Genomic DNA, 27272 nt, shown 5'->3' with positions numbered 1-27272 from the left:
GTTAGCCACGTATCACTTATACATCGTACTGAGAATCACTCACACCTGCAGCTCTGACGTGTGTAGGGACAAGCAGCATTTGAAAACCAGCTAGAATTAGTGCCAGGAAGACAAGGGCTGTCTACTGATCCTACTTGCCCACATCTAGCTATAAAACTTCCTGGTTGGAACTGCTGGAATCTGTTTGGAAGCTTAAAAAGAATGTTTTGTTTTATTCCAATACTTCATTTAGGGATGAGAAGGAGACATCCTTGTTACTACTCTACCAGCAGTTCAGTGTGTGAGTTAAAGAATCCTTAGTGCTTTGAAAAAGTTTTATGAACTTGGAGCAGCTGGCCAACGGAGAGTGAAAGTAAATGACATGTGCTGCACCACACATCAGTTCCACTGTGGTGGGACATTAAATGTTGGACGGCACCCCTTCTCTTGATGGGGAAGAAATCTGCCCTTGGTCTTCCCAGCCATGTCTGAGAAGATGGAGTAGTGAGGGGAGTGACCTCCTAACTCAGGAGGATAAGCTGATGCACCCAGATATTAATGATGTTTATTATCTAAGGCCCATCTCTTTGTCTGCCTCGCGAGGTAGTGTAGAACATTCTTAATTTCGAAGACCTGAACGGCCCCCTGTCAACTTCTTCAAAGACAACCCAGGGAAAACTTAAGGAGCTTTAAATATTCCTGAGAGCCAGGCTCTCAGAGACTCCGATCCCACTGGTCTGTGGCAGAGCCCAAGCCCTGGTGTGTTTTCACTGTTTGCAAAGGATTTGGTGTGAAGCCAGCATTCAAAACCTCTGTCCTGACCTATCATGCACAGGACCAAAGTAGCATTCCTCCAAGTTGCTGTGCTGCAACACTCTGGTCTGAGTCAAGCTACCGATGAAAGAGGAGAGCAAGAATGAATAAGGAAAAGTGAAAGGTCACGTAAAGCGAGTTCCTGGGCAACCCTTCTTCTTTTGCCACCTTCCATCCCTCAGCTTCAAATCATATCCCTGCTGCCTGGCGCCGAGCTCAAAGAAAGGAGTTCTGGGGTAGAGTGTCTTTCAGGCAGGTTAAATGAGACCCAAAGCCTACCAGCTTGGTAGTAGTGGATCTCAAGGAACCATCCACTTTTTCACAGCTCAGACCTGCAGGCACTGATCCAAAGAGTGCAAACAGTAAAATACAGCGGGAACCCTAACAGTGACAGGTTTGGTTGACTTCTCAAAAGGCAGGTCTGTGTCTCTTAACCAATGAAGTTCACAGAAGTGCGGAGGGCTGGTGCAGGGCTTAGGTTGAAGTGTGAATCCAGATCAAGTGCATGGAGCCGGTTAGGGATGCATCTTTCTGGGATCATTACCCTTTCGTCCCCACCGCCCCAAATGAAAGTCCGGGTGCACCTTCCTCTTTGTGACATGCCAAGGAAGACCCTTTCCACATGATCCTCATTCCTTTGGTCACCATCTGAGACCCCAAATCCTGCTTCCAACACATATGCAACTGTCAACACCATTAAGACAGAAGCATTTTCCCTAACTGATGCAAAATAGTCTTCTGACTCCCCTTCCCTGAGACTAGGAGGGTAGGAGTCTGCCCTCAGGAGAATACACAGCTCAGGCAGACCAGTGCTGATAGACCTAAAAGAGGACAAATGGGCCATGGTATCCATTTAACTAGTAAATAATAAAGAAGCGCTATATAAAACTAAGCCAAAGGATGGGGTAGGTGTAGACTGCAGAGGGTCTCAGATGTACGTTCTGTGGCCAATGAGGGAAAGGAAGCCTCCTACTTCTTCTGCGTGCCCCTCTCACCTATGAAAGGGGGAGATTCAGAACTCTGCACTGTTTTCCATGGTGGTTTTGAGAATCAAATCCTAACAATGCACATGAAATCAGTTTGAAAACTAGGAGTTCTGTGCAGAGGTGAGAATTCCAAGGGTCTGTCTGGGTAGTAAAATGACACTGTGGGAGATGTGCTCTGAAAGTTCCTCCCCGCCAGAAGAAGCAACTCTGTGCGCCCTGGTCATCTGGTCAACTCAGGGGAGCCTACACAGGAGGCTGACTGAGGCGGAAGAGGAGACAGCAGGCCAAGATGGCTGGGTTCCATTCCTACAGCCCCACCTGCCACTGGCCCCACAGAGGGTGAGAGCCTTGACCTGGTGCCAGGTGGTAAAGTTAAGGTCAACATTATTCCCTGGTCACCCAAGGGCCAAACAATCAGACTTCATCTGCATCAGACATGTCAGAGAGCCACTCGTTGAGAAAAAAGAAAAGAGAAGGGAAGGACAGAATAAATCAGTTGGAGAGTCAGGTGCCAAGCTGCGGTGCAGGAGGAGTTCTAAGGGGAAGCAGAGAGGCTGAGAAGCCATCAGAGGAGGAGACACTTGGGTTTGTCGTGCAATACCAGGTCATCTGGGGTTTGCAGGAAGGCTGTAGGGAAAAATCTAATAGATGTTCAATGTTTTTTCTGAATGTGATCTTCCGACTCTGATGAGAAGTAGGATTGATGTATTATGAGTTACAAGCTGAGAAGTTAAACCAAACACTGAGCTCTATTTATCTAAGCAACAAAATATATTGTTAGTAAAGGTTACAGGTGATTCGAACAATGAAAAACTAACAGGAGCAAAGCGCCTGGATAAATTGTTATAAAGACGACCAAACCAAGTACGGCCCTGATGATAGAATTCTATAGGCAGAGAGGAAAGGGGAGGACTGCAGAGAAGTGGGCGGAGAACATCAGCGGGGACATCTTTGGTTTCAAGCCACAAGAGCTATGACAGACCAAGACTTTCCCAAGTACAAAGTGCTTTCATAGCCTTTGTTATTATTTTGATTCTCCCAAAACCATATATCCAGATGTTACTACCCCATCTTACAGATTAGAAAACTACTAGGGGGCACCTGGGTGGCTCAGTCAGTTAAGCATCCGAATCTCGATTTGGGCTCGGGTCACGGGATCAAGCCCCACGCTGGGCTCTGTGCTCAGTGCAGCATCTGCTGGGGATGCCCTTCCTCTGCCCTTCCCCCTGCTCAAGTGCTTGCTCTTTCTCTGGCTCTCGCTCTCTAATTAATGAATACCAAAAAAATCTTTGAAAGAAAATGGAATGTTAATACCCACAGTAGAGATTATAAAACTGAATGTTAGTTTGAGACTTCTGGCTTCCTCTGTGGTAGGAGCCAGTAAGTGGGAGAATCAGGTCTCTAACTCACAGTCCAGAGGTCTCTCTACCACACTTATCCCTGAAGAAGAACTAGAAGCTGCAGAGCCCCTCATGTGCCTTAGTACTGAGTTCCATGGCTTTCAAAGCTTGTCCCTGAGACAGATGCCTCAGCGAGCACTGTTGGAAGAAAGGAAGTCTTTGGGCCCAAAAAGGAGGTGTGGTAGTAAGGAAGGGAAGCCAGGTGATAGCAGGACTTAAGAACAGAATGAAGAGAATCTGGCCTTTATCCTGAAAGCAATTAATCTGCTGAGCACTGACCATGTGAAGATATCCCAAACATACTAAACACGTGCCCTATGGCCCGAAGGGTCTTCAAGGACAGACACGCTCTCAGTCAAAGGCCCTAGCCTCAACGTCCTGTGAAAAATAGTGAAAACACTGTCTCAAAAGGATATCCATCTGTAGCAGTTAAAGCCTTTTTGAAGAAAATAATCCATCCATGGAAATGAAAGAAGCACACATACAGAAAGTTTCGCCCTTGCTGGTGAGAGAGACGTCAACATACCATCAGCTCAAAAACTGAGCTGTGAAGTGTAAGGAAATTTGAGAAGGTCCAATTGAGCACCCTTTCGGAATGCAGGGCCACAGAGACAACAAAAAGTATGTGCATTCGGCACAGAAAATTAACTCTCTTTCTCCTCTTTTCATTCGTAGGCCTTATCGGGTTGGGTAATCAAACACTCTGTGGTCTGCTGTGAAAGGCATTTTCTTTTTGTGTGTGTCATGACACAGGCACAAATGCAAGTTGTACAGAACTGTTCCACCTGATGATGAGGGGGGGAAAAATCACTGCTTTCACTGAAAGATTACTAGGTATCTTTTGACCGCTTCTCTCTGTTACCTTTGCAAATGTTAAGCAGATGTAAGGAGGAAAAACAAGCTATGTTTCAATGCTTGGTGGCACAACCATGGCTGGGAACAGACATGTGAGAAAGAACAAGAACATGGCGGAAAGAGAATGGTGCACCCAGTGTCTGCATGGATTCGGCCAGTTTTTAGCCGGAAGCCATGATAATTAGGAGCTAGTCCATGAAAACTGCCCCACCCCCCTACTGCTTCCGGCCTGTCTTTTCCCAAGGGGTTCTTTGGGTGCCTTGTGTAATGAAGAGCCCGTTATTTTTTATGTGTTAACTTTCCTAACCAAGCCTCACACACGGCTACCCTGCTGTTTACCAGCTGAGTGATGGTTACAAAGACAATCCCCGTATTTATACTGAGGAGAAATTTGTATGTTATGTAACTTCAATCAATACTTAGCATATGGATTTAGATAGCTCATTATTTTGCACAAAAACAGGATAACAGAATGGGCTGGAGACTACGTGTTTGAAGGAAAAATCCTTGAGATATTAACAAGATGGCCGAGTGCTAAGAATACACATTAATTTTTAGACGCCTATTTACCTCACCTTAATGTCCCTAAGAAAGAGGGACTCCCAAAGTAAGATGCCAGGATCAAGCACGAAATGGCCACCAAAAAGAAAACAGGAAGGTGAATGAGATAGAGGAGGTCTTCCTCTTATAGACACTGTGGTAAGGACTCTAGCACCTGGGCTACCCTCTCAACACCTTGCAACAGAGAATTCATCTCCGTTTCACCCAGGAAGAGCAGGGAGTTCAAGGGAGTTGCCTGAGCCCACCCCGTGCTTCCACACCTCAGACTCCGCAGTTGGGTCACTCATCCCTTCACTTGCTCACTGATTCATTGAGCAGCAATCTCATGACAGGTTCCATGTCAGGCAGCATAGACATAGAGTCAAATAAAACACCCATGCCAACTCATGAAATCCTGTATCATTTGCCTATTGGAATCTCCAAAATCAGAGAAAATCTCTTTGAATGACATGACCTAATCACGGCAAGAAGGGGACACTGCCTACCCTTGATGGTCCTTCTTCTCTTTTACCTTCTTCCCTTCCTTCCTTCCATTTCTTTCTTTCACAGGGAGGAAAATGTTAACAACACTCAGTACATATGATCCTATAGGGCAATGTACAACCATCAGTGGAACATAATGTCCCATAGCGTGTCCCAAATCAAAGAGGACTATTCAAGCTGAGTCAACTCCAGGTCTCCAGGTATACTGGGAACAAGAGGGGTTCCAAAGTCAAGTCAGCTCACAAAAATGGCTTCACAGCATTCCACTCTGATGATTCGCAACACACACCAGCATTTTGAAGGCTCACAGAAGAATTTCTTTTTTTATTTTAATTTTTTCAATTTATTTATTTTCAGAAAAACAGTATTCATTATTTTTTCACCACACTCAGTGCTCCATGCAATCCGTGCCCTCTATTATACCCACCACCTGGTACCCCAACCTCCCACCCCCACGCCACTTCAAACCCCTCAGACTGTTTTTCAGAGTCCATAGTCTCTCATGGTTCACCTCCCCTTCCAATTTACCCCAACTCCCTTCTCCTCTCTAACTCCCCTTGTCCTCCATGATATTTGTTATGCTCCACAAATAAGTGAAACCATATGATAATTGACTCTCTCTGCTTGACTTATTTCACTCAGCATAATCTCTTCCAGTCCCGTCCATGTTGCTACAAAAGTTGGGTATTCATCCTTTCTGATGGAGGCATCATACTCCATAGTGTATATGGACCACATCTTCCTTATCCATTCGTCCGCTGAAGGGCATCTTGGTTCTTTCCATAGTTTGGCAACTGTGGCCATTGCTGCTATAAACATTGGGGTACAGATGGCCCTTCTTTTCACGACATCTGTATCCTTGGGGTAAATACCCAGGAGTGCAATTGCAGGGTCATAGGGAAGCTTGCAGAAGAATTTCTTTAACACTGCTCAGTGAAGGACCCCCTACACTTTTTCAAGCATTGGAATATTCAACTGGAACAACCTGACAGCTTCCCAAATATTGGCATGTAGAGGGAGACTTGCACTAGGGAATAGATTATTATTTTGTTTGGGGGTAAATAGAGGGGCCTTTAATTCAAGTTACCACCTTACTGAGAAGTGGAGAATTTGATCTCAGAAGACTCTGGTTGAAGTCCATAAACTGCCACACACTAGCCAGGTAAACTTAAGCAGGTCACTTAAGCTCTTTGAATCTTCATGTCCTTATGTAGTAAATGAATTGGATAACACACACCTGGCACTTACTGTGAAGGTTAGAGATCATGTGCGTACAATGTTAAATGTCTGACAGACAAATGCACCTTAAATGATGCCCATTTTAAAATACAGAACATAAAGGTGCCTGGGTGGCTCAGTGGGTTAAAGCCTCTGCCTTTGGCTCAGGTCATGATCACAGGGTCCTGGGATCAAGCCCCACATCAGGCTCTCAGCTCAGTGGGGAGCCTGCTTCCCCCTCTCTCTCTGCCTGCCTCTCTGCCTACTTGTGATCTCTGTCTATCAAATAAATAAATAAAATCTTTTTAAAAATAATAAAATAAAATACAGAACATAGTATAGCTGACCCACAGTGAAAAATACATGCATTCTAATCTATTGTCCTATGATTTATGAAGGTCTTAGAGCCACCAGCCATCCACATTTCTACCAGAGAGCCTCAGAGAAATGACATTCAAAAACAAAACAAAACAAAACAAAACAACTGACAGAGTCACTTCTCCATGAAATACTTTTAGAATAAGAAAAATGGTTTTTGCCATGGTTGGCATCGGGGTCCAATCAACTCACTTAACTTGCAAGAGACTGACGGGAAATTACACACATGGAAAAAGAAAACTTTGCTTAAGAAATTATTATTTCGCCATTTATTTTGTCTTTGTGTTTTTCCTTTGTGTTTGATTCACTGCATTTTTCCCCACATTGTCTTTGCTGGGTCTTCACTACATAAATTAAACACAACAAAATATTTTAAGCTCTATTTTTCTAATTATCAAAATCAAGAATAAAATGGAATTTCCAGGGGCGCCTGGGTGGCTCAGTGGGTTAAGCCGTTGCCTTCGGCTCGGGTCATGATCTCAGGGTCCTGGGATCGAGTCCCACATGGGGCTCTCTGCTCAGCAGGGAGCCTGCTTCCTCCTCTCTCTCTCTCTCTGCCTGCCTCTCCAACTACTTGTGATTTCTCTCTGTCAAATAAATAAATAAAATATTTTTAAAAAAATGGAATTTCCAAGGGATTTGGCAGGTTTTACTCTATGATGCTCTTTACCTCTATGTCCTCGTCTTATTTATTTTAGTTTAGCTTCAAGCTAAAATATAGTTATGAGATCATTATTTTTAACTTATTTACCTTTGAACGTTGTTTGACATTTACAATCAGCATTGCAAACATATTTACAGAATTATTTAGACCATCTTTTTTACTTGTTTCAAATAATAGTAATATGAATATATAAGTAAATTTATATTTATTCCCAGGTTAGGATGATCTTGAATGAGGTCACCAAAAGTCTGAATGTAATAATCCCATTTCCTTACAAATATATTCAAGAAGTAAAAATTTATCTATCTTGTAAGCTCTGTACCAATGAGTATGTCTGGAAAGTGAGATTATGGATGATTTTTAAATAGTCTACCTAAATATACTACCCCTAACACTCCCTGCTAACATGACATAAAGGGATTTTTATAAAGATATAAACCCATTAGAATAAAGAGAACAAAAGAAAAGACAACAGCAACAAAATTGTGAAAGCTGGAAAGCAGATGGCCCGTGGTAATTGACTTAGCAGACCCAAGAAAGCTGAGTCTTAAGCTGACAGTGGGAAAACCCATGAAAAACCCAATTTACCCTGAGGAACACCCTAAAGACTCAGAAATTGGCAGCACCAGGTACCTCTGTAAGTGGGAGGTGAAGGTCAGACTAAAGAAGGATTTGTGCAAGTCTGTTTAACAAGTAATGAGATCCCCAAATCTCCTCCCCTACTTCATGTGGCCAGGCAACTGCCCATCTCTCCCCCAAAGCTTCCCTCCAACCCATGCCTAACACTGCAAGTTTCATCTCCAGACAAAGTACAACAGAAGGTCCCGCGTAGGAAGTTATTACATACGCGTAAGGATGAGGGTACGGAGCCCTACAGAAAACAAAGGGACCAGGCACACATTCTGAACGCAACCAGCCCTCCTTCCTCGAGCAGTTGCCATAACACAGGCCACTAGGTCTTATGCCCTCTCCAAGCAGGAAATGAGAAGAGTGTGTCTGAACAGTACAACAAGTAAGCCTTCAACGAACAACAGCGTTTCTCCAGGGCAACAATCCCATCAGCTCAAAGAACAGTGACACCAACAGTCAATAAGCCCCATCAGTGTTCCTTGGCTATGAACAGTATTGATGCCGTAGTGAGAACAAACAAACTGAAGAGAAATCAAAATTATCCCGTAAATATATAAACATACCCAGAGGGAAATGGAAAGTGCGTGTCTGTGTGTAAGGAGGGAGGACCTGGGAGGAATGTCTGGGTGTCTGGTAGACCGGGCTAAACCAGAAAGATAAATCCTCCTGCTCCACTGTGGGGAAGTGACCATACAAACATGTCACAGGGAGCCACTGTGGTAAATGCTAGAAGAATCTCGTGAGAAGCCAGACATGGCGGCCTCTGAGAAGGCAGAGATAGCAGGAAGCTGGAACCAGTGGTGACCACTGCTCTTTGTTACAAGATCTACAGAACTACTTGATTCTTTCAAATGGGTTAAAAATAAGATAAGTAAGAAAATTGTTTGGTTACCCGATGAGACACAATGGAAATCTCAACGAATGGAAACCGCAGGCCATTTCTTTAAACACAATACAGAATAATTAGATATTAATCAACCAGTGTTAAAAAAAAATGAACAACCTGGCAAATAAGGTGAGGCCAGGAGAGATGTCAAGAATAATCCCCCATCAAGGTTAGCACAAAATCAACCCTTCTTGGTTAGTTCTGGGCAAAATAGTTCAATAGCAAAAAAAAAAAAAAAAAAAAGAAAGAAAGAAAGGAAAGAAGAAAGATAGATAGATAGATGTTTCTGGAACCCTGTCCTTTGAGACCTATGCAAGCCTCTAGCTCCAGAGCTTGGGTCTCTGCCAGTCAACTCAAATAAACCTAGACTCTTGGGCGCCTGGGTGGCTCAGTTGGTTAAGCATCTGCCTTCAGCTTGGGTCATGATCCCAGGTCCTGGGATCGAGTCCTGCATCAGACTCCTCGGGAGGGAGTCGGCTTCTTACTCTGCCCCCCCAACACACTGCAACTCATTTTTTAAAAAAAACTCATTTTTTAAAAAAAGATAAAAAATAAAATAAAAAACCTAGACTCTTGTCTTCTATCTCATCATGCCAAAACAACATTCACAGAAGTTAGAATCACATACTTTTTAAAATATAGCATGAGAAAACCTACCTGAGGCTAAGGAAAGCCATTCGAAGTAAAAAACAATCAAACCACAAAGTAAAATTGGCAATATTTAAATACAATAATTTTTTAAAACTTCCAAAAACTGAAAAAGAATTTAAATAAATATTAAATGATTCATCAGGAAAATTTATTCACTATAAATATGATAAAGGGGAAGTATCTACACTAAATGAAAAAATTCTTCCAAATCAACAAGAAAAACACTCCTATGTCAACAGAAAAAGAAAAGAAATAAAATGAGCAGAAAATTCATAAAAGAATAAAATCAACATTAACATGTGCTGAAAGGAACACATGTTCAGATCTTTCTTTAAATACAAATTAAAATTCCTAGCAGATGGAAATATACTTTTAAGGGTAATATTTAGTGAAAAAACCAATTATTCTCATATATTGCTTAAGTATTCCCATGTACTGCTATTGGAAATTTAACTTGGAAAGCTATTTGGCAATATGTACGAAGAACCATAAAAGTGCTCATACTTCTGAATCAATAATACCACTTCTAGAAATCTATCCTAAGTAAATGAGAAATGTAGTAAAAGATTTATGTACAAAAATATTTGTCACTCAGTTATAACCCCACAAAAGGGAAAAGATTCAGTAAATTACAGTGTGCCCTGTAATAGAATATTAGGTAGAAATTAAAAGTCATATTTTTGAAGAACACTTAATAGCATAGGTAAATGTTTATGACAAAATACTAATGTTAAAAACACATGGTACAAATTATATAGGGTAATGATTCCAATTTTGTAATATACACATATATCAAATTTTATTATATATGCATATTACCCTATACGTGTATTCAAAAATACCTGAAGGAAATATATGAAAATCATTAAGAGTTAACCTTAAGTGAAAGGATCATAGGTGAATTCTACTTTTCTTTTATTCTTCTAAGTCTTCCAAACAATTTCATAGTCAGTACGAATCAATTTTTAAGTGACAATTAATTTCAAGTGTAACAGAAATAAAGGCGTAATTAACCTTATAAAAAATAGCAATATTGATAATATTTACAATCCAAATTCAAGTTTTCATAATTCTGGATCTGTAGAAATCTGGACAAAGAATAAAGTTTGGCTTTGTTTGGTAAATCTTTCACAGGAGACAGAAAACATGAATGGCACAAGTATAACTCTAAGAGGAAATGCACAGGCTAACACTTATTATGACCACAGGCAGGGCACTATTGTCACATATTTACCATGTGTTCTCTCACCTGGGAAGTTCTCATTACAATGCTCCCATTTGACAAGTGAGGAACTGAGACTCAAAGGATAAGACACTCTTGAAGGCCATCCTACTAGCAAGGACGCCTGCCTCGCCTCAAAACCAAGTCCAACTCCCACTGCACAGCCTGTAACCTCTTCGAGGATCTCAATGCTGACGGCCGATTACAATCTTCTGGGGAGCTTGTAAAGAAAAACCAAAAAAATATTCCAAAGCCCAGACTGCACCCCAGAGCAATTAAATCAGAATCTCTGGCAATGAAAACACATCTTCTTAAAAAACAAAAGCACAAACAAAAACAAAACAAAACAAAACTCCCCATATAAGTTTAAGATGTAACCAGACTGAGAATCTGCAAGTCTAGCCAAAGGATCTCAATTTACAGCTCTGACTGCCAGGAGGCTGCACCAAACTCTGATGCAGCAGGCCTGGGGCAGGATCAGGGGTCTGCACCCTTAACACGCATTTCTAGGAAGTTTAGTTCTTAGCCGATGGTCCACCGTCTGCCATTTGATTTTATTGAAAAAAAAAGTGTGTGTGCATATCTATTATTATATACGTCTACACATACACATGTATATGGACGTGTACATACAAATCTGTTCTTAATTATTCCAGTGTGGAAAATGCCATGCATGATTATTTTTCTATACCTTGCTGCTCAAAATGTGATGCATAAACCAATAGCATTTCTATCAACCTGGGAGTGAGTTAGAATTGCAGAATCTCAGGCCCCATCCCAGATCTACTCAATCAGAACCTGCCCTTCAATAAGACACCAGTAATGTGCACACACAGCAAAGCTGCCAAAGCACTATTGTAAATCTAATTAAAGCTAACTAGGCCCATTCTTAGCAGAGTGAGCGGGAAACCCCATTTTATTCATTTGTTGAGGACACTTCCTCTGTCTCTGGGATCCTAGGTCAACCTTGGGGTTTACATAGTCTCAGGAGCTTGGAGAACGTCCTCTGCTATTTGAAAAGCATCTCAGCAGGCACCCTGAGATGATCCTGGTTTAAGCAAGCACAGCCCATTTGAAGGTGGCACCTGTCCGTGTACAGCATCTTCTCTGTCTGAACCCCCGGGTCCTTTGCCTGGGGACAAACATTACTTAGTGTGTTGTCCTGGACAGTCACACTGCCATTCCCCCAGAGTAGCCCTGAGGCACAGGAGAGGGCCCAGGTCAGCTCCTAGAGCTGGTCACATTTCTTGTACCCCATGTGACAGGAAATCCTAAGGCTTCCAAACAAAGATGCTGGGGCCTTTCTCTAGCTGACCATAAAAATCTAAGGAAGCAATTAGTTCTCCAGAGACAAGGTATTCCAGAACAGACACTGTCCATGGTTGCAAGAGGGTAGAATAATGCCTTTTCTACCTTTTCTCAGTCTCTTAATCAAAAACCAAAACAAAGGCATTTCAAAAAATTATCTACCATTATATTCATATGTATTATAGAGCTTTGGGGAGAAATTTGAAGCATTCTCAGGAATTCCTGGGGTTTCTACACATATAAAAATTAATTATTATGTGACTTACAAATTAGCACCATATTTTATAAACCTCCTGAAGCTACCCATCAGGAACAGTTTGAATGAACAAGTAAATGAAAAAAGAAATGTATTAATGAATGGTATTTTCTAGCCAGAGTTATATAATTTTTAATCAGTATTTCATGTACTGATACTACCCTCTCAAATAAAAATATAGTACTATATAGATTTCCCTCCCACTCACTTTTGATACGGCATTTGTTCCATGTCATTATCAGCAAGATTCAACCACAAACGTGGGATCTAGGTGGCAGTACGTGTCTCTGCAAACTTTGTCCATACCTGGCCCACTGTAAAACAGACACTGACACATTTATAGGCATGTTAAAATGCTTTGTGGTTTAGTGATTCAGATAAAAGGTCCAGCTCTGAGAGATGAGAAACCATCAACAGTTGCTTCTACATGAAATACTACAGAGAAAACCTTAAAAAACCCAGGTCTGCAGGGAAAAAGACAGAGTCTGTAGTCCAGTGTGTAACCATCTTAAATGAGTATTTGTCTAATGAAGGCACACTGACTGCAGTAGCTTTGGGATTTGTACAGCTCAATGTCCTTTCTCCAAACCCTAGTAAAGATCTAAAGTGCTTTGACCCTAACACCTGCCACAGAAAGAACAGATGACTCAACCCAGAGGTCTTGATTTTCAGCAGGATGTTTGTGGCTCAAATTATTCATGGAGTGAGTCTGCTCTGGTGATTAAAGCAAAGTCGTAATACTTTGCATATGTCTGTGCTTGTACAGGCCTTTTTCATGGAATGATGGCAAATTTCTTCTAGGAAGACCCAGACTAGGATAGGCAAGAGGGACAAATCTTTCACCTTAATAAAAGAAGGTAAATTTGCAAGAAAACCTTATTGGCTACAAGCCAGGAGCATAGAGTGAACACAATCATAATGCAAAATTCTGCATGTGCTGATCCAGAAACGACAGAAACTAAAATATTTCCACTTAGCATGTCTTTTAATTAACTCCATATTTGTACAAACATTTGTACATACATTTATACATCATGAACTCACAGGAGTACCATGCTATACTCAAAACATATAGTCTCCCACTGAGACAGAACTGAGAGCCCACACATATATGGTCAACTTAGTATTTTTAAAGGGAGCTAAGAATACGCAGTTGGGAAAGGACAGACTCATAAACAAATGGTGTTGGGGAAACTGGATAACCACATACAAGAGAAAGAGATAGACCCCTAGCTTATACCACTTACAAAAATTGCCTTATAACAGATTAAAAACGTAAACGTAAGAAATAAAATTGTAAAACCCCTGGAAAGCAAAAAAAAAAAAGAGGGAAAATCTTCCTGGCAATGATCTTGGCAAGAATTTTTGGATGTGACACCAAAAGCACAAGGAACAAAACCAAAAATTAAGAAGTGGGACTATGTCAAATTAAAAAGCTTCTGCACAGCAAAGGAAACCATCAGCAAAATGAAAAGGCAATGTATGAAGGAGAAAATATTTGCACATGACATATCTGATAAAGGATTCATATCCAAAATACACAAAGAACTTGTACAACTCAACAGCAAGAAGAAATTAACAATCCAATCTAAAAATCAGCAGAGGAATTGAACAGAAGATGTTATCAGTTGTGAAGAGGTATTTGAAATGGTGCTCGATGTTACTAATCATCAGAAAGGCCCTAATCAAAACTACAAGGAGGTACCACCTCACACCTGTTCCAGTGGCTATTATCAAAAAGACAAGAAACAAGTAGTCCTGGTAGGATGGAGAACAGAGAATCCTTGAGTACTGCTGGTATAAATATAAACGGTGCAGCCACTATATAAAACAGCATGGAGATTCCTCAAAAAATTAACAATAGGGGCACCTGGGTGGCACCCAGTGGGTGAAAGCCTCTGCTTTTGGCTCAGGTCATGATCTCAAGCCCCGAGTCAGGCTCTCTGCTCAGCAGGGAGCCTGCTTCCCCATCTCTCTCTCTCTGTCTGCCTCTCTGCCTACTTGTGATCTCCGTCTGCCAAATAAATAAATAAAATATTTTTAAAAATGAACAATAGAGGTACCATATGATCCAGCAACTTCACTTCCGGGCATATATCCCAGGGAAACAGAAATAGGATCTCTAAGAACAATCTGCATTCCTATGTTCATTGCAGCATTTTTCACAATAGCCAAGATATAGAAACAACCAAAGTATCCATCAACAGATGATGGAGAAAGAAGATGTGGGGTGTGCGTGTGTGTGTGTGTGTGTGTGAGAGAGAGAGAGAGTAGAGAGAGAGAGAGTTGGAATAATACTCAGTCATGAGAAGGAAGGAAATCCTGGCATTGCAACAACATGAATGAAACTTGAAGGCAATATACCAAGTCAAATAAAATCAGGCAAAGAAAGACAAATACTGTGTGATATCACTTATATGTAGAATCAAAAAAGAGCCAGACTCATAGAAACAGGAAAGAGTAGGGGTTTTGAGGAACTGATGGGTAGGAGAAATGGCAAGATGCTGGTCAAAGGGTACAAACTTCCAGTTTTAAGATGAGTTTTAAGATGAGTATGGTCATTACTGTCACTAAATACAAAGGTTTGAAAAAGTTAATATCAAGCTATTAGAGAACAAAGCTTAAACCATGCAGAACTGGCGGAGGGCAACAGGAGTCCAGAGTGGGAATAACCCCGGGGAACTAGAACAATCAGGTAAGTTTTTATGGCAGAGACAAGAAAGAGAGCTCAATCCCGAAAGGCAGGCAAGTCTGGGGGAGAAATACGGTGGGAACAGAGGCCAGCACGCCTCACGACGGTGTTGGCTCTAGGAATGGAGCAGAGCGTGTACATGAAGGAAAGCAGAGAAAAAAGCTCCGCCGTAGGTAGGACCATGTCAGCAGCAGTCCCTCTGGTTTCCCAAGGATAGGCTAGAGAAAGGTTTTCTGTTTGATCTGTTGCTGAGGAATCATCGTCCTAAATCCATCAAAACTAGAGAATGAAATTGAGAATTTCTCTAATAAAAGGAACTGTAATAAAGACAAGTTATAGGACAAAGGTAAAGAGATTTTGTGGTCATGGAATTCTTCAGCACTAAAAATTGCTTTGCTTTCCAGAACTTGGGATCTCTGAAGCAATGTGCTAATTAGTATTGATACATTGGTTTATCAGAAGGACTTTCATACTCACATATTTATACAGGACTTCCATACACCAGGGTCTGATGGCAAATGCGGATGCCTGAGATGGCCAACGGTACCAAAATGGTCCACTCTGCCCCCAAATCCACCCAACGACCACCAGTAGAAGGCTACCGCATACATCCAGACCCAAAGAAAAACTCTAGAATGAGGTCTCCCGTGTCAGAGTAAACTGGGTCTAAAACGTGAGCAGAGGTTACAGAACCCCACACTGTATTACTCATTAAAACCCACTCTCAAAAAATCCCCAGCAGGCAGAGACTTTATGCAAGGAGAAGCTTGTGACTTAACTCACTCAGCCAAGGAGGCCCGATCTCTAAAAGACCTTAACAGAGAAGGGGGGGTCTCAGAGACCTCACTGGCATCTGCAGAGGTGGCTCTTAATTTAGACTTCTGACCCTGAGGGGACAGTGAAATGAGAAGATATAAGTGACCATGGCTAGTGCCAACATCAGTCTTTGCCAAGCAAAAACGAATAATAATGAAAGAGGAAAGAACTGAATCCTCCGAGCACTTCCAGCTGACCAGCCACGGAATCGTAAAGGCAGAATCTCCTCAAGGCAGAAGCTAGCCATTCTAACACCATTTTCATGGGGTCTTCATGCAAATCACAGGGGAGGGCAGCCTGCCCCCGGCCAGCTATGTGAGCTGTGAGGTTTCCAGATACCAAAATCTGACCCAGACTGGAATAAAGCCTTTTGTTCTTTCAGCAAATATGATAGACTCTTAGAAGCACGAGGTCTGTTTTCACAAACAAGGAGTTGTTACAGCTTCTCTACCACCCCAGATGAGCTGCTGGGCTACCAGAAAGCTGAGTGTCCCCTCCAGGTAAGGATGTGGCTTCCTCCATTGGGCTGTCACGTCTCGGCTCCCACCACCCGCCATCCCATATATTTTCCAGGTTTCTTTTGCGAGAAACTTGGTCAAATCTTTAGTTTTTTTTTTTTTTTTCTTTCAAGATCAGAGACACATCTGCAGATGTAATTTTCAAATTACAGAAGCACCAGGATCCTCTGTTGATGTTACTATTTTTCTTTATAAACCTTCACTGCCCTCATCAACCGTCACCTCTTGTCACGAGTTCCTTACAAGTTTTTTACCCATGAAACTTAATGCCAGCCTGTTTAGTTAATTATGAAAAATCAACGTGGAAACCATTATTTCGGTGTGTAAATTTATTCACCAGGTGTTGTCCACCCACTGCCCTCCTGTTCTCAAGCTGACGGGCATAGCCTGAGGCGCCCGATGAGGGGGATCCACGGGGAGCTGTCCCATTATCCCACGAGATGCCAGGGGATGAAGGAGGGTTCCCCTTTCCCAGCTTACTGGCTCTCATTTTAAGAAGATAACTGTGTGGTGAGGGCAGGGCTGTGTCCCAGGGAGTGGCCTGGCTTAAAGCCTGACTATGGGTTCCACAGGCATTCCTGCACACAGGCACACCCTTGCCTCGGGGGCCAGGCTCCTGGGGGCCTGCATGGTACCACATGAGCTCACTGGAAAGGGCCACCTGCCCCCTCCCCCACATTAAAAAAAAAAAAAATCTCTTCTATGGCCTGCCCTAGGTGGGGTTTCCCTAAACACAGAAGGCAGAGAGGGAGTGTTAAGAAGTTCCTGGAGTGGGCGCCTGGGTGGCTCAGTGGGTTAAGCCTCTGCCTTCAGCTCAGGTCATGATCTCGGGGTCCTGGGATCGAGTCCCGCATCGGGCTCTCTGCTCATCGGAAAGCCTGCTTCCCTCTCTCTCTCTGCCTGCCTCTCTGACTACTTGTGATTTCTCTGTGTGTCAAATAAATAAATAAAATCTTTAAAATTAAAAAAAAATTTTTTTAATTAAAAAAAAAAAAGAAGTCTGGGAAGTGATCTCTAAGGGAGGTGGGAAAGCAGGAAAGGACAGGGAAAGAAGCTCAATGAAGATGTGTTCTCGGCTGATGTCAGGTTTCGTTGTCATGCCACTGGCACCCCCGGAGCATGAGTTGTGATTCAGAATGAAGCCGGGCTGGACGCCACCAACCACTGCCGCCAAGCACGCAGTCCCCACTCATGGGCCAGCCCCGCGGGAGAGGAGAGAGGCCTGAGCTCCCAACTCTCTGGACACGAACGCCGCAAGGAGTCCTTCGCAGCCAGCACCCGAGCGGCTGCAGACCGGTGCACCGCCCAGCAAAGAGGACGGGGCAGGGCACTACCAGCTCCCCGTGGGGGCTGCCTCTGGCCCTGCTCGGAGCCCTGTGTTTGCCATAGGACCTGCATCCTTCCAGAATCAGCTTCCCCAGGAGTCAGCATTTCCAGGGAAACTCCTAAGAGGCAGACTCGTGAGAGGAATCCCATTCTTGGCCGGCTCGGTTCACCCTGAGCCTGAAATGATGTTCCTCAATTCACTCCCTTCTCCTGCCAGGGCTCTAGATCTGGTCCCTGCAGCTGGCGCTTCTGCTGGTCTAGGGAATGCAACTGACGGATGGTTTGGACCTCACCCCTGAAGAATCTGCGCCCCCTGCTCATCATGTCTTTGTCAGATGAGAGCTGCTACCATTGCCCTTATATAGCAGGAACCCGACGTGGAAGGGGCTGCCACGGCAAATCATCCGAATGCAAAACATCCTCCTCATCATCAGGGTCAATTACCCCTAATTTCTGCCCTTGCCTCTTCTCCTGGCGTAAGGAATCCCAGATGACTAGTCGCAGCCCTAGCTTTAAATGAAACATGGTTCCTGTGACCCTCGTGGAAGAATCCCCCTCTGGATTCTAAAATCACAGAAACAGGAAATATCAGTTCCTGCAAGTGGGTCACTGGAAGTGGTGGGGACCAGGGCCATTCCTAGCGCCATCCTCAGGCTCTGGCCAGACTTCTGCATTCTACCCAAAGGCCATGGCTCAAGATGCAGATCATTGAAGCCTGAAGGGTAGCACCAAGCCCCGCGGGTCACCATCTACAAGTTGCCCTTATGAGGTCATCATCTCTTCCTCACATCACACCTGCAGTCTCTAGATGCTACGGCATCAGGTAGGACCAGTGGGTTCCATGGTGCTGTGCTCGCTGGCATGGCTCCTTGGCCAAGCAGTGCATCCTATAGGTCAAGGTGATGTTTCGCAAGACTTCCTGCCAGTGTTTTGGAGACTCTGTGAGCCCTTCAAGAGCCATACCAATGATGTCAGTGTGGAAAGGAAAGGAGAATCCAAAGCTGGAATATGCATTCATCTTGTGCAGGATGGTTTTTCTTCTTTCTCCAGATGGAAAAGACCCAGTGTCACCTACATGCCAGTGGACTGGCAAGGACAGAAGTGGCTAACATCCTGTCCACTTCGTTAATGACCCTTCTCGGTGCGTAGTCTCTGTTGGGCATGACTACGCAGCGCAGAGTTCCTCATACTTTGTTCCTACTCACAGAGGACTACCCACACACGTTCTTCCCCAGACCTCCTCATCCCCAGTCTTTCACCCACGCTCCTCCAGGCCCCTGACGACCCACTAAGCCATGTATCACTAAACAACAGTCTGCGTTTATACTTAACCTTGAACCGCTTCTCCCTCCACACAAAAGGAATGACTTGATTCTCTGCCTCAAGTTCTGCCCTCCAGAGGTCTTCCCCTCAGCACTGTGCATTCCGGGTGGGGCTGTACCACAATGGCTACACATCTTTGGTTGTACCAACCCATCTGTGAACCAAGCTCAGGGTCTTTCCTCTTCTATCCATTGGCCACAGGGAAGCCCCATGAAACCACAAGGGGATCTGAGGACAGGCATGGGTGCGACAGTGGAATGGTAAGCTGGGATCTGGGCCATCTGCTTGGTCAGCTATCTCTAAGCTCACTCAAGTCAACCCTAGATGGAACTCTTCCTTCTTACTGTGAGTCACTGCCCTACTGGGTCTGATAAGTGAAGCTCATAATGGACAGTTCCGACCACATAGTCACTTGTTGTTTCATAATTAGACTCTCAATTCACTTGTCAACAGCTGGTTTACAACTAATGAATAGTTCTGATGATACGGCCTTGCTCAAGAGTCCAGGTGCTGTGCTGTGACTCTCCACCTGGGGCTTCGTGTTTTAAAATAGTAACAATCGTTCCTAATCCTATCAACACGGAGTAGGTCTTCATCTGGTTTTGAGAAATCCCAATGGTTCTACTTCTCACAAAGACTATTTCAGGGTAAAATATTTCCAGTTTAAATTGATGTAATTAATTTTGATTTTAAAAAAGAACTGAAAAACAGTCTGAGGGTTTTGAAGGGGCGGGGGGTGGGAGGTCGGGGTACCTCGGAGGTGGTGGGTATTATAGAGGGCACGGATTGCATGGAGCACTGGGTGTGGTGCAAAAATAATGCATACTGTTATGCTGAAAATAAATTTAAAAACAAAAAATAAAAAATAAAAAGAACTCAGCTACGGACCACTTTTATGAGGCTGGATCCCTCTGGAGACCCAGCCAATTGCCATCCCTCCAGCACACACTGGGCAGACGGCACTGGGGTCTGGCTCTAGTCTGACTCACCACCTAGAAGGATAGAATGTACCAGGGAAGTCCAGTCACAAGGAACCAGTGTCACCATGAAGTGGGTTTGAACCCAGGTTTGAAGGGAAAGGGAGACATCATAAACTCAGATAAATAAACAACAATAAGGGTCACGCCCCTGACAGGCAGTAAATCCCTAGTCTAAAATCAGTCTCAGCTTCTGTACGGATTCCTTCCTGAGCTCGACATTTGCTGAAGAAAGTCAGGATTCTCAACAGGGGACAATCCAACTGATTTGTTTCAAAGGTTTCAAAGGCTTACAAAGGAAATGTGATTTTAATTTACAGCTTTTAAAACTCTCTCTGCTTGAAGTGGTTTGCACATTAAGGTTGTGGCTACATGTCAACACAGCTTGCTGAAAAGATTAAAATATCAGACTTTAAACTTTGTTGTTGATGGCTGTTACTCTGTTGGTTGGTTATACATAAGTCAAATAACCAGTCCGACTAGTTTTCCCCCTGACGGATTTGACAGCTGGTCTTAGCATTTTTGTTGAAACCACCTGAGAGCTCCTTGGGCTTCCAACTCCCTAAAAGTTAAACACAGAGGGCAAAGTTCATCACTGCACAAGTCACCTTCAGGTTTATCCCTTGGACACATCAAGTTTTCCCAGCTCTCAGATGGACTTAGGAGAAGAGAACTACATGGTAACGTGCCTTTTCCTTGGTTGCCACTACTCAGCCACAGAATTACCCTGTCTGTCTCTCCCTTATCTGTGAGAGAAATTCATGAGATAGAACATGGAACATGCAACCCATGATCAAACTTTAGCCCAACATTGGACATAATCTATTTGTAGTAGAACCACTTCAGTTCTTATCGCCCCCCAAGGTCTCTCCACCCAAGGTCAACCAAGTGTACTCTTCCACTGTCCACTTCCCAGGCTGTATTCTCTCCTCGCTACATTGATTTTTCTTCTTGGCAAAGAACATGAATGTAGAAGTGAAAAAGCGTTCCCATTCTGTCTTCTGTTGGCCTCTCCCTTGTTCTTCTCTCCACACACAGCAGAAAGAACCTTCTCGCGATGGACATCTGCCTCCCTGATACCTTGTTTCATCCTTTTCAAGGCCCATGTGCCATCAGTGCTGTGTCTAGAGTGGGACGGACTGCCTTGTGGGAGAGGGGAGGTGTTCACACAGGTGTTGAATGGCACGTGGCTGTGGTATGACAAAGTGGGGGGCTGTGTTACATGGATTGAAGGTCCTCTTTGACTGAAATTCTCCATCCATGCCTCCCCAGGCGCATGTCGGCCTCCCGGGATATCCGGAGCTGCATTAACATCACTTAACCATCTCCGACTACTAGCCTCCTGCTGAATCTCTACTGCACTAAACTTCTTGTACAGGCGCTTGCTACAGTTTCCAGAACACACTGTCCAGCTGCCTTTACCAAGTACCACTAAACTTGCCAGTCACGGCCATAACCTCCACCAGGAGCTGCCTCTAATGCATGGAAGCCTTCCAGTGGCAACATAGCTTTGGATTCTCTGGGCTTCTCAATGTGTAGAAGTTGTCCTGTAGTCCAAGCAGAGGAGAGGAGAATGTCACCCTCCCAACTGGTCACGGCACTGTGCCTCTCGGGGACTATGGGAGACTGAATTATTGGCCTCACTTTGCCACTCTCCTGTGATGGTCGCATATATCCCACGTCCTTACCAAAACCTCGTGCAGGGCACAGTGTACTTCCCTATCCTTTGACTTTTGCCCTGACCCTTCAACTTGCTTTGACCAATGAGATATAAGGAGTGAAGACACGAACAGATGTTTTAAGTATGCCTGCACCTTTGGTCTGGATCCCGTGCTTCTGTCATCACCTACTCTGGGCAGCCATGTCCCCAGCATGAATAAAAGAAGAAGAATCATCCTCAAAGACCTGCCAACCTGTGGTCTAGAGCAGAGTCACCACCACAAACACATGCAACCACGAGCAAGAGAGTAAACCATGACTGAACTGGGCAGGGAGCTCTGGGGTGGCTGGTTATGCAGCGTTATGGTGGCAGGAAGTAACTAGTACAGGAATTAATGTAACGCTGTTTATAAAATTATGCTGTCATAAAACCTTCGATAGCCACATGACTGTTAGATTTTCTTTGCTTCTTTCCACTTCCATAAAACTCAGATAGAGGCATATGGTAGACTTGGACAGTTCACAAATTGGCATATCAAATATGATGCTAGATCGAACGTTCCTTTTCTGCTCGGGTGACTGAGGCTTTGTTGCTGAGTGGCACTTCTTAACAGTGGATTCCTAACTGGATTCCTCAGACCTCTGCAGATTCTACTAAGGAACCAGAAAGATGTTCACAGGAGATCCTTACTCCCATGTGCAAGAAATTCAGATCAGTGTATGGGACACCCTCTCCTTTCTTCCCAATACTCCAGACCAACCATAATGCCTTGGACGTATGCCATATTTCTTCATTTTACTCAGAACACTGACCTCACTTCCATCTTCAGCATTAAACACCTTACACCCCTCACCAGTCCCTTCAGGCCCTTCTTTGTTCAACAAAGCTTTGAGCTTCCATACGCCCACTACATCCCAAGCTATGAGCTGGGCACTGGCAACACAGGAGTGGTAAAAACCGAACCATCCCCGAACTCCCACATTCAATTACAGAGCCATGGCTATGGCTACCCCAGACAGGACTTTCCTTGGTGGTAGAAAAGTCTTTTATGCCTCCTGTAGCCTAGCTTGTGGGTTCCTGATCAAAAAAATCATCTTGACATCTGCCCTACTATGCAAGTACGTCACCATTCCATATCCTAATGCCATCCTTTTCATTCTCCTATTTGGGCCCCCTCCCTAGACTCCCAACTCCCAGATGGCTAGAAAGAGTATCTACCTGCCATTTTCAGAGTGTTCCTTCCAATCATACCTATGACACTCACAGCAGTACCTCCAAATACAGACAGCAAAGTTCTCCACTGAATGCCTTCTCTAGGTTGCCAAAGGGCTTAAGTATTCACTGGGCTATATTCACACACTCCTTTCACTGGCAGCTCCCCTAGATTCTTTTTATTACTTCTTCTGTACTTCCATATTCCAATTTCTTTTACCCAAACCTTCTCATTCAAGAGCATCTCCTAATACCTCCAAGGCATAACACAGCTTCTGAACTACTGGCAATGGCACCTCCATGGTTTTGCTCCACCAAAAATAACTGTCTTCAAGGACATTAACAAAATTATTTCTGATTTCTAGAGTCTCAGGGATTTCCCTAGAAGGATTTCTTTCTTAATGTCTTCTGATTTGCAGGTGAGAGGTCATTGCCCTGATGCTATTTTAAAGAGATAGATCCCTAACTCTACTCATAGTTACAGCCCTACAAGGTTTCCAAATCCAGCTCACTGTAAACTTGGTTTCCTTAGTGCCAGAAAGTGGTTTCCTTGCCAAACACAGATGACCTACTCTGCCCACCCATCTTTCTTGTAGTGGGAGCGCAGATGTGGAAACCATAAGGACCTGCTCCCAGGATCTCTCTGAGTCTGGTACTCCCAAGCATCCTTCCCAGACATGTAACAGCAGGTCTCATTGTCCCACTCTCGATGCTGTCCACATATATTCAAGTTCCTAATGCAAAGATGGCACCAAAAAACCATCTCAGCATCCAATTTATTAGTACTGGTAATTTGTACTGCCTTGAAATTTTATCTGAGACCACATCCTCTGTCAGCAGGAAAGCAATCCGCAATCAATGAGTTATGTCTGCTGTGGAGCCAAGATAAATAGTGGCACCATCCTGATGTTGAACTTCAGATGTGAATGATTGGGCTAGGGTTTCAGCTGCTATTCCTTTCCGTGCTACATTTTCTTATGTAAGCCTCTAATTTTATTTAAAGTCAAATTTCAAAGGGTACCAAAATCTTTCATAAATTTATTATGCATCTATTTCTGGCAGGTCCACTCCACAGTCATTCAAAGATACAGGGACATGTCTAAACCCTGGCTGTGGATTCTTCTGGGGGCAACACCCCAACAATACATTTAGAATTTCCACAGATATCAATGCCAGGGTCTGTACTCTGTTAATGCAGAGACAAAAAAGGAAGCAGCTCTAGCAAACCACAATGGGGGTAAATTAGATTATTATAAAGCTAATAACACCCCCATCCTCTACCTCTGTGGCCAGGATCTCCCAGATCCACTGACATTGGGTTTGGTGTAGGACTTCCTCTGGATGACAGAGTGTGGGGGGAAATGAAGGTGTGCCAGGCTCAAGCCAAGCCCGGAGAGCCATCATATGTTTCCATAGTTCCAGGTGGTGCTATCCCTGCAGGCTGATGGCCAGAAGAATCACATGGAGCAGAACCACCCTAGGCACCCCTCGGAGAACTTCGCAAAAACAATTGCTTAGGGTTGTAGTAATGCTGCATGTTATGGGGGTTATTTGGGAAGCAGTGAACGTTGACTGGCCAGGTCACAAGCCCAACAAAGGTGGGGCGCAACTTGAAAAGCAGTTACCCAGAGGGTGGGTAGGTCCAGTCAGAGACAGGAGCTCTCAAGGGAGAAATTCGCAGACAATAAGGTGGCGCTGGGCTTGGTGAAAAGTCAGGAAGAATCCTACGAGGAAGGATGGGCAGGGGAGTGGGGTACAGCAGGCTTGCCAGTATCCACAGACCACCCCCTGTGCTCTGCAGGAACATGCTGCTCCCCCCTTTTTAGGAGGGGCAGGATTTCTGCCCACGCATCACTGCTACACACCATGCGTTGACAGGATCCTTGAATTGTCAGTGACCTGGCAGAAACCTCCTAAAGACCTCATCAGTATGAAACTCACACTTGCTCTTCTCTCTACCCCCCAAACCCCACCATGCCCCACCACCTCCCTGCTTGGAGGAATCCCACACCTGCTGCCGCAGTGAGAACTAGCAGCATTTACCTGAGCCCCCCACCCCACCCCACCCAGAATCCTAACAGTAGGACCTTCTCAGAGGAAATATGAAGAGACAAGACTTTCTCATTTGGATCTTCTATTCCCAACTCTCTCAAAGCCAAAGCCAACCATACAATACAAAAGAGGATGTTTCTGAAAGAGATGGAGAGAAAAGAAAAAATGAGCAAAGTCACAGAAGCTTCTTCATGCAGGTTCATGCCCTTTAAGTCCTCACAGGACCCCCTGGAGCCTACGCGAGAGGCAGCCGGGTCGGAAGGGCAGAGCTTCTCAGTAGATCTCGGGAAGACTCATCTGTCTCCGTCCAAGGAGAAGAGGACTTCTCCCACAGTGACAGGGGAAAGTCTTTATGATTTTAGAGAGTGAATCCCGCGGCCAGCCCAGGCCAGAGTGGGTGAGAAACTTCTCTCAGGGGAAAGATGAGGCCTCGGCAGGTTAGAGTCCAGCTCCTGTCTGGCTGTGGCAGGCACAGGTATGAGCGGAAGGAACTGATGTTTCTCTGGCCTGTCTATCCTCAAGACCCAAGGGCCCCTCTCACTGCCTTGTTCAACACCCCTGCAGTAAGCTCCAGTACCGAATTACAAATGGTAGAACCCGAAGATTACAGGAGCAGGTGTCTTCAGCACTTCTCCATGAGGAATCCTGAGGGGAGGGAAGTGTGTGTGGGGATGTAAGAGCTGCACCTTCGTAAGGGTAACCTGGGAACGTGTTATAATGTACCTTCCTGTGCCCTCTCCAGCAGAGTCTCCAGATAGGGGTGGGCAGGCGCTCCTGGCGGGTAGGTTCAATTTTTAATTTTTTAAGCTTTTATTTATACTTTAATTCTCATTTTTTAAAAATTTATTTTTATAGTATTAGAAGTCCTAGCAACAGCAATCAGACAACAAAGGGAAATAAAAAGTATCCAAATTGGTAATGAAGAAGTCAAACTCTTTCTCTTTGCAGATGACATGATTCTTTATATGGAAAACCCAAAAGACTCCACCCCCAAACTGCTAGAACTCATTCAGCAACGTGGCAGGATACAAAGTCAATGTGCAGAAATCAGTGGCTTTCTTATACACTGACAATGAAAATACAGAAAGGGAAATTAGAGAATCGATTCCATTTACTATAGCACCAAGAACCATAAGATACCTGGGAATAAACCTAACCAAAGAGGTAAAGGATCTGTACAATGAATTACAGAACACTCATGAAAGAAATTGAAGAAGACACAAAAAGATGGAAGACCATTCCGTGCTCTTGGATCAGAAGAATAAACATTGTTAAAATGTCTCTACTGCCTAGAGCAATCTATACTTTTAATGCTATTCCGATCAAAATTCCACCGGTATTCTTCAAAGAGCTGGAGCAAATAATCCTAAAATTTGTATGGAATCAGAAGAGACCCTGAATCGCTAAGGAAATGTTGAAAAACCAAAATAAAACTGGGGGTATCACATTACCTGATTTCAAGCTTTACTACAAAGCTGTGATCACCAAGACAGCATGGTACTGGCATAAAAACAGACACATAGACCAGTGAAACAGAGTAGAGAGCCCAGATATGGACCCTCAACTCTATGGTCAAATAATCTTCGACCAAACAGGAAAAAATATTTTTAATTTTTAAATAAAAAATTTTAATTTTTTTAAAGATTAGCTCATTTTATTATTATTTTTTTTTATTTTCAGCGTAACAGAATTCATTGTTTTTGCACCACACCCAGTGCTCCATGCAATCCGTGCCCTCTATAATACCCACCACCTGGTTCCCCCAACCTCCCACTCCCCCGCCCCTTCAAAACCGTCAGCTTGTTTTTCAGAGTCCATAGTCTCTCATGGTTCACCTCCCCTTCCAATTTCCCTAAACTCCCTTCTCCTCTCCATCTCCCCACGTCCTCCATGCTATTTGTTATGCTCCACAAATAAGTGAAACCATATGATAATTGACTCTCTCTGCTTGACTTACTTCACTCAGCATAATCTCTTCTAGTCCCATCCATGTTGCTACAAAAGTTGGGTATTCGTCCTTTCTGATGGAGGCATAATACTCCATAGTGTATTTGGACCACATCTTCCTTATCCATTCGTCCGTTGAAGGGCATCTTGGTTCTTTCCACAGTTTGGCCACCGTGGCCATTGCTGCTATAAACACTGGGGTACGGATGGCCCTTCTTTTCACTACATATGTGTCTTTGGCACAAATTCCCAGTAATGCAATTGCAGGGTCATAGGGAAGCTCTATTTTTAATTTCTTGAGGAATCTCCACACTGTTCTCCAAAGTGGCTGCACCAACTTGCATTCCCACCAACAGTGTAAGAGAGTTCCCCTTTCTCCACATCCTCTCCAACATATGTAGTTTCCTGTCTTGCTAATTTTGGCCATTCTTAATAAGATTCCAGTGATCATGATTCAGG

The sequence above is a fragment of the Mustela lutreola genome, chromosome 12 (genome assembly GCF_030435805.1).
Source record: "Mustela lutreola isolate mMusLut2 chromosome 12, mMusLut2.pri, whole genome shotgun sequence".
Taxonomy (NCBI): Eukaryota; Metazoa; Chordata; class Mammalia; order Carnivora; family Mustelidae; genus Mustela; species Mustela lutreola.
The sequence above is the reverse complement of the archived record's forward strand: the minus strand, read 5'-3'. Positions refer to the sequence as shown.